This window comes from Triticum dicoccoides, chromosome 1A, assembly GCF_002162155.2.
Source record: "Triticum dicoccoides isolate Atlit2015 ecotype Zavitan chromosome 1A, WEW_v2.0, whole genome shotgun sequence".
In the NCBI taxonomy this organism is placed as follows: Eukaryota; Viridiplantae; Streptophyta; class Magnoliopsida; order Poales; family Poaceae; genus Triticum; species Triticum dicoccoides.
This window is the reverse complement of record NC_041380.1, coordinates 434,071,815-434,079,046: the sequence shown is the minus strand read 5'-3', so window position 1 is coordinate 434,079,046 and position 7,232 is coordinate 434,071,815. Positions and strand designations below refer to the sequence as shown.

Below are 7,232 nucleotides of genomic sequence, written 5' to 3'. Positions count from 1 at the left end.
TGACAAGATTGTATTTACGTTGCAATTACTAAATATTTCAATTATGAGATATAATTAATGAATGTCAAAGTGACCATGAGATGTCAAGGTTGTATATTTGATACGGTCCAATGTAAGTTCTGACGACAGCTTAACCGGCACGTTCGTACATGCCCTTAAGGCAAGCCCAAATCCATCGGTGGGAAGCTGTATTCCAGAAACAAAATTGTTTGCTTCATTTTGTTAACAATTTATTATGGGAGCCATTAGCTTTCTGTATTTGGGCGTGGGATAGTTATTTGTGTTTAAAATTCGTTTCATTTTAATCAAAAAATGAACGTGGTGCCAGTAATGAAAAAAAGTGCAGTGCTTGCTGCAAGAAACTTTGTCTTGCTGTTTTAAGTTTGCTGTTGGACATAAATACAATCTTCGTTTGTTACTATTGCGACGAAGCCAGCCTTTGATTCAACATCAAACAAGCACAATCGTTCCCAAAGACATAATCCCATGAGCACCAAGCAAACAAGGTCTCCCTCTCAAGAAGTCAAACAAGTAAATGAATGTTGGTCAAATCCAGGCCCGCGAGATCAAAGCCCGAAGGCGTCAAGACGAGCAGACATATGCAGACCACCTGTATCGGTACTCTCCGTGCACATTACCATGCTTCCTTCCTCCCTCGATCCAGAGCATCGGCTTGTTGTGCACGGCACAGATTCAAAACAGAAATGAAGATGCAGACAGAAGCAATAACTTTTTTCGGTTGATCAGATAATTGTAGTCTGTATTTTGGTCAACACAACAGTCAAGTTTCTGTACAGGTTTATCCTCACCTCAACCAAAGCAAAGAATAATCGCCTTTGAAGCAAGATACAAGAAAACATCCCAGGGAGAACCGAAAGCAGAAAAGAAACAGTAAAAAATCAGTAAAACATTGGTGTATTGGGCAGGCTCAGAAGGATCCATTGGTTTCTCTCAATCAGGAGGAGGAAAACTAAGTTCCCGTCCCTCAGAAAATCCCTTTACCGTTGCGCATCACAGCCGCCAACAAGATTGAGCCAAAAATAAAAGGCAAGAGCGAAAACGACGAGCAAAAACAAGCGAACTTGTAGCTCAGGGGCTACAAGAAGAGATGCATCGTGCTCAACTGCTCATGGGGGAGGGGACGGCGGCGCAAGGGGAGGAAGTTGGTCAGCCGATAGGTTAGATTGTGAAGTTAGGAACCTTCAGCTTATATAGGAGAGACTGGTGGGCTAGGGTTCGGGGGAGGGTTTGGATGGTTAGGGCCTCTTTGGGCTTCACCTTCTGCTTTGTGAAGGCCCATTCTATCCGGTACGAGGAGGGTTCCGCTAAAAATATAAACAGTGTAAAGAGTAGGCAAAAAAAATGCATTGGTCCCGTCTTCCTCTCTTTGTCGAAGTGTAAAAAATCTAGCTGTTTGCCACATCTCCTTGTCGTCTCTACTTCGGGCTGGGGGCAGCTAAAAATACACTTAGACTAGAAAAAGCTAAAATATACACTTATTTTAACCAACTCCTCATTTTTTAGGGAATGGCCTTGTGCGCACTTTGTTCATGCTCAAATGACAGTTGTATCGAACAAAATGTCCGGTAAAACAAAGCTAGGAGAATTGATGTTCCACCCACCACTACTTTTGAGCAGGGCTGAGCCGGCAAAATCAGGAACCCTGTGCCAAACTTTAAAATGAGGCCTATCTTTATAAAACTAGCAATAGTATATCTAGGCCTAGTCTTGACACGTGTGAGCCTCTCTGTCAATTTGATAAAATGAGGCCTCTCCACATATATATTTTTAGAAGGCTTGCTTATATTTCAGTAACAACTACAATATTGAACATATCATATAAATATTATCTTTGCTCATAAGTTATACTATATAATAACCGGATGGAAACTACTCATCATCTTATTATGACAATGTTGAATTGAAGCAAACAGCTGGTACATTTTCTTTCTGTACCCAGACATTACTTTGTACATGGTATCTTAGTATGAAACATGACACTGAAAATACGCAACTTATAAAATGAAGTTGAAATAAAAGCACCTGAAGGATCAAGACTAGGTCTGTCGCCTATGTCCTGTTGTGGTGTTGCTGCAAGAATAAAACCATGCCTTAATAACATGAATCCAAATCCCACGGGACCTTGCCTTTGGAGAGTTGGACAGCCCCAAAAGATGTGGCTGCCAACAATCCCTTTCCGCTGCCCACCTTCTTGAACTCTCTCTAAAACGTATTGAATATGAGGATTAGGGGAGAACTAAGGGAGCAATACTATGGAATCAGATGGAGAGTAAGGAGAAAAACGAACAAACCTAGTAGAATAAAAAAATTGTGATCTTTGGGATGCCTTCGTCACGTGTTCGAGGAGGAAGAAGAAGTTTTTGGTGGTGTCGTCCTGACTGATGACTCGATCAGCGTCGCGGAGGAAGAGAGGAAAAGAAGATCACGAGCCGCCACTGCAGCGTGGTCGCCGGAGGTTTGGATCTCCTCGAAACGAACGGTTTGACAGGGGACTATGGGCTGTCGAATCGAATCGGTGGCCTGCTGGCTGCTTCATCTCGCACATTGCATGCACAGCCCAAAAGTGAATTAAGCTGCCAGCCGGCCACTGGGCCCGCTCGTGTGCAGTGGGCTGCAGTTTCGAAAATCGGGGCCCCTGGAAAGTGGAGGCCCTGTGCGGGCGCACAGGTGGCACACCCAAGGTTGTCAGAATCGCGATTCTGTTATACGATTCTACGACTTTATGATCCAAACTAACCCCTATGATTCTACGATTTTACTTCATAGAATCTACGTTTCTACGATCCTAATAGTGAAGATTCTACGATTTGCGATCCTACCATTGGAGCTCCGATCCGATTCAAAATCACGATTCTGACAACCTTGGGCACACCCATGGGCTCGGGCCTGCTTTTGAGTCATGCACACATCTGAAAATATTATGTGACATCAGATTAGCTTCCCTAAGGCAGCGAGTGAAAATCATTGAGCCGATTTCTATGAACCCTCCGAAAACAGTCTGCAAGAATTGTCGTATAGGAACTTCACACTTCGGTTACTCGATTGCATGCTTGTATAATCTCTAGGGAATTTGTCTCCATTATGACATGCTTGCATCCCAGCTCTTCCACCACTCTGAGGCCCCTTGGCATAGTTATAGCCTTTGTTGTCTTACATTCATGTAACCAACTTTTTCGTTGATATTTCCCGTCCCACCTCATTTCACCCCCATGTATGGGGAGAAACACAACTCTCCCCCATTTTCGGTGATCGTCGCTGCTTCCTGCAACTGTGCTCGAACTCTGCCACTTCTTGCTTGCGAAAATGGGGGTTACGTAAGAGTTGCTTTAACATTTTGTCAAGATTTTTGAGCCCACACATGGCACCCATGCTCTATATTTGCAAAGTGATTTTGTATACACAGTGTAAAGTGTGGGAAAAAAACAGTTAATGGAATCTTGTGCTACAACAAGTACAAGGTCACACAAGAAAGTACACGACATGTTGTGCAAAGATATGACCACGTGTGCTCCGAAAATAAAAAAAGTGTAATTTTAGTGACATGATATTACATATCCATTCGATCTACACATTTTAATGAAGTACGTTTTAAAGCATATTGTGATAAGACACTTGTTTGAAAAATGTTTGCTCCTATATCATTTTTGCACTCTTGTGATGAAAATTAGCCTCTATATTGCAACTATGTGAATGCCTCTGCTTTCACTACATCTATAAAATTTATATGTACCTAGAAGTGCAAATTTATTAACCATTGGCTACTCACTACTAAATAATAAAACATTGTACTTTCATATTATGTCTACAGTATGCAACATTGTACTTTCTACCCAATTTTTATATGCATGTTGGGTCTTACATTTGAAGTAATGATTGCATTAGGTGATAGTCAAATTGGCTTTGCCAGGATGATGAAAATGTTCAAACCTTAAGTCATGGGTTAATACTCGATCCCACAAAAAAAGAAACCGAAATCTGATGAACACAATGACAAACAGGAAAAGGAAAATATCATTGTTCACTTTTAGTTTGATATAAATATCCTAATATGTTAGTTTGTGATTTACTTACCCATACTACGGGCGAACTCTGGGCGTGCGCGAAGGACTCCGCTAGGCTATGGCTTGCTGCTCACTCCCCCACGGCGATGCTCCGTCGTGCTTGAGCGAGCGGAAGAAGAAAGGAACACGATGATTTACCCAGGTTCGGGGCACCTTGCGGTGTAAGAACCTATTCCTACTTTGTGGTGGATTGCCTCGCGAGGAGGATGAGTACGAACTAGTACAAGGGGTGAGCTGCCTCACGAGGGCTCGGGGGGTGAATGGATTCGGTGGTCTCTACCGATCTCACTTCTCTCTCCCTCCCTCTCTACGGTGGAGGCTGGCCTATACTTATACTGGCCCGATCCTCTTCCCCCAAGGCTCTAGGCGGGAAGGGATACCACAGCGGCCAATTTTGAAGGGGGAAAGTAGTACCCCTTATCTTGACTAAAAGGTGGTTTTCGCCTGCAAAGCTTCTGGCCGTGACGCGCGGGTGGGCTCGGTGATGACCTCCGTCCTGACGTGCCCGTGGTCTTGGTCTCGTTGCACCAGAATGGCAACCTTTGGGGGATTCCTCGGGAACCCGTGTACGTCCTTGCCTCCTTAGCACCAAAGAGAAAAGTGTCCTTGCCTGCGCCCGCTGGCGCCCTCCTGGCTCCGCTCATCATGGCTCACGGTCACCACGCGCCTCATGAGGCTGGGTGGCGAGCCTAGGAGTATCCGCCCTCGTGAGGCCACCTCAGGAGACGAGGGCCCTCACGAAGGTATTGCTCATGAAGACGTGGCGCTGGGCCGTACCGGGCCTTTGACGATGGCACGCGATGGGCCGCGGGCAGACGGGCCTGGGTACCCCCGGTCCCAGAGCCCCCGACATCTGTGTTATAATTTGATAAAATGTTTGGTAAGTAAATTAATATGCAATTGATCTCAAAGATAAGTAAATTAAGATGATTGATTAGCATACTGGGTAAGGTGCGGACAAAGGATGTGATGGGACAAAAAACAAAAAAAATCGATCGAGAGACATGGTGGGAAGGGAGAGAACCGGTAGACGAAGCGTTATGCTGACAGAAAAAGGAACGCTACTCTTTTTTTAAATAGTATATATAGATAGATAAAGTAGATAGAGAAGGGAAGTAGTAGATATTTGGCATAGTTCATAGCAAATATTTCCAATTTAGTTATCGTGCTGTATTTTTATGACACGACAAGATGTTAACGTCGATATCTTGTCTTCTTATGACACGATGAGATGTTAATGACGTTGATATCTTGTCTTCGTAAAATTTGCGACGGTGTCATGGTATACTGTTAGAGGGCAGGCCTGGCGCAGTGGTGAAGTCTTCCCCACTTGTGCCAAGAGGTCCTGGGTTCGAACCAGCCTCTCTGCATTGCACTTTGCAGGGGTAAGACTAGGTTCCAATAATCCCTCCCCAGACCCCACCTTGTGTGGGAGCTTCTATGCACTGGGTCTGTCCTTTGTCATGGTATACTGTTCTCTCGGCTCAGCGCTTGGAGTGGTAACCATGGTGCTCAATCTACACACATTCGCTACCACGCAATGTCTAATCAAGCTTCATCGGGACAGAACTTTTTTTGTTGTTGCAGTTTTTAAATTCTAGAACCTGTAATAGATTGATGTATATGACTTGATTTGCTCGGTACAAAACAAATCGACTTTTCAATTTATGCAGGAAGGATCCGTCCACAAAGCATGACATTTCATTTTCTCGGAAGTTGGCCTACGCGTTATTCCTAATCCTCTCAATGCAGCACCAACAACAAAAGCAACCCAAAGACAAGCAGTTAAAAAAACAAAACAAAAAATGCCTTTCTTTATTAATAACAGCAGGAGCATTTACATCACTCATACTCACTACAACGGCATCGCTGAAGCAGGACCCCGAACAACAGTCAGACAAGCACACTGCCGTCACCATTTGTTGCTAGGTCAGCCCAAAAATTGTGCTTCCAGCAGCAAAAAAAGAGAAAAAAAACATTTGGTTACATGGCGCCTCGATAATCAGTTAATTCTAAGCAAAACAATGAACTTTGTCAGGCAACAAGAACAACACATGTCAACCAAAATCGGTAAAAAAAACATTTCTTTACTGTGATGTTCTATGTAAATGTACACAGGTATGGGGCAAAAATGGGCAGCAATTAGCTTAAGGTGATGCATATGTACACAAGTTTAAGAGTCAGGTGGTTGCCGACGTCCTCGTCCAGCCTCTGCGAGTTTGCTCATTAGCGGTTTCATCTCCCGGTGTGTCTCCCAAACTGAAACACAACAGAGAGGTCAGTGTGCTTCTTCCTACGTCACTAAAGCTATAAACATGTAATTAGACTTTGGTACATAAATTTCCACCAGACCTGGGAGAGTTTAGTTAAAGTGTTGGTACATATGGGAGGCCCATGGTGGCCCAGGCCCAGTACTGCTTATGTAACCCTAGTGTTGTGGTATATATATGTGTGTGGTGGTCCTGAGGGAACCAACAAGATTGACCAAAACCAAGACTGAATCCATTCCCTCTCGTGTTACAACATGGTATCAGAGCCAGGTTGTAGCCGCTCCCCTCGCCGTCTCCTGAGGTGGCTGTGGGCAAAGCCCACGGCTGCTGGGGAAGGAGGCGGCGGGGACGTGAAGGAAGGAGGCGGATCCGGGCGGAGCTGCGCGGTCGGCGGTGGCCGGCAGAAGCGGAGGCGGCATCTGGGCGCGGTGTCCAGGAGCTGCTCTCGGCGCGGATTCGCGGCGGCGGCTGGCTGGGAGCTGTGCGCGGGTGGCGGCGGCGAGCTGCACGCGTGAGCAAGGCGCGGGCGCGAGGAGCGTGTGTGCGGGCTGGATCTGGCGAGCTCGGCACGGTGGGCGTGTGCAAAAGGCCGGGAGGTGCGGATCTGGGGCTTGGAGTTCGAGCTCGTGCTCGTGCTCTGGGCGGCGCTGCGAGAAGGCGCTGGGATGCGCGGCGCGCGCGCTGGCCACAGCTGTGGGTCGCGGGACAGGCGGCGTGGCGCTGGCAAGCGGCTGCGCGCGTGGCAAGTGAGGCGTGGAGAGGCTGCTTGCGGGCAGAAGAGGGAAAGAAAAGGAAGAAGAGGAGCTGAGGTGCGCCTGCGCGCGCGCCAAGTGCTGCTGCTATCCTGGTGCTGCCTGCTGCTGGAAGTAAAAAAAAAAAA

General features: G+C 46.2%; 3 non-coding genes across 3 annotated transcripts; all 3 read right to left on the bottom strand.

Annotated features, from left to right (window-relative positions):
* Positions 1–537: 537 nt before the first annotated feature.
* Positions 538–654, bottom strand: LOC119296906. Its single transcript, XR_005145448.1, has one exon. It is a non-coding gene; the product is annotated as a small nucleolar RNA snoR100 (small nucleolar RNA).
* An 83-nt stretch (positions 655–737) lies between these two features.
* LOC119296381 lies at positions 738–816 on the bottom strand. Its single transcript, XR_005145166.1, has one exon. It is a non-coding gene; the product is annotated as a small nucleolar RNA Z155 (small nucleolar RNA).
* A 104-nt stretch (positions 817–920) lies between these two features.
* On the bottom strand, positions 921–1,024 carry LOC119296150. The gene has a single exon (XR_005144915.1). It is a non-coding gene; the product is annotated as a small nucleolar RNA R41 (small nucleolar RNA).
* Positions 1,025–7,232: the final 6,208 nt, after the last annotated feature.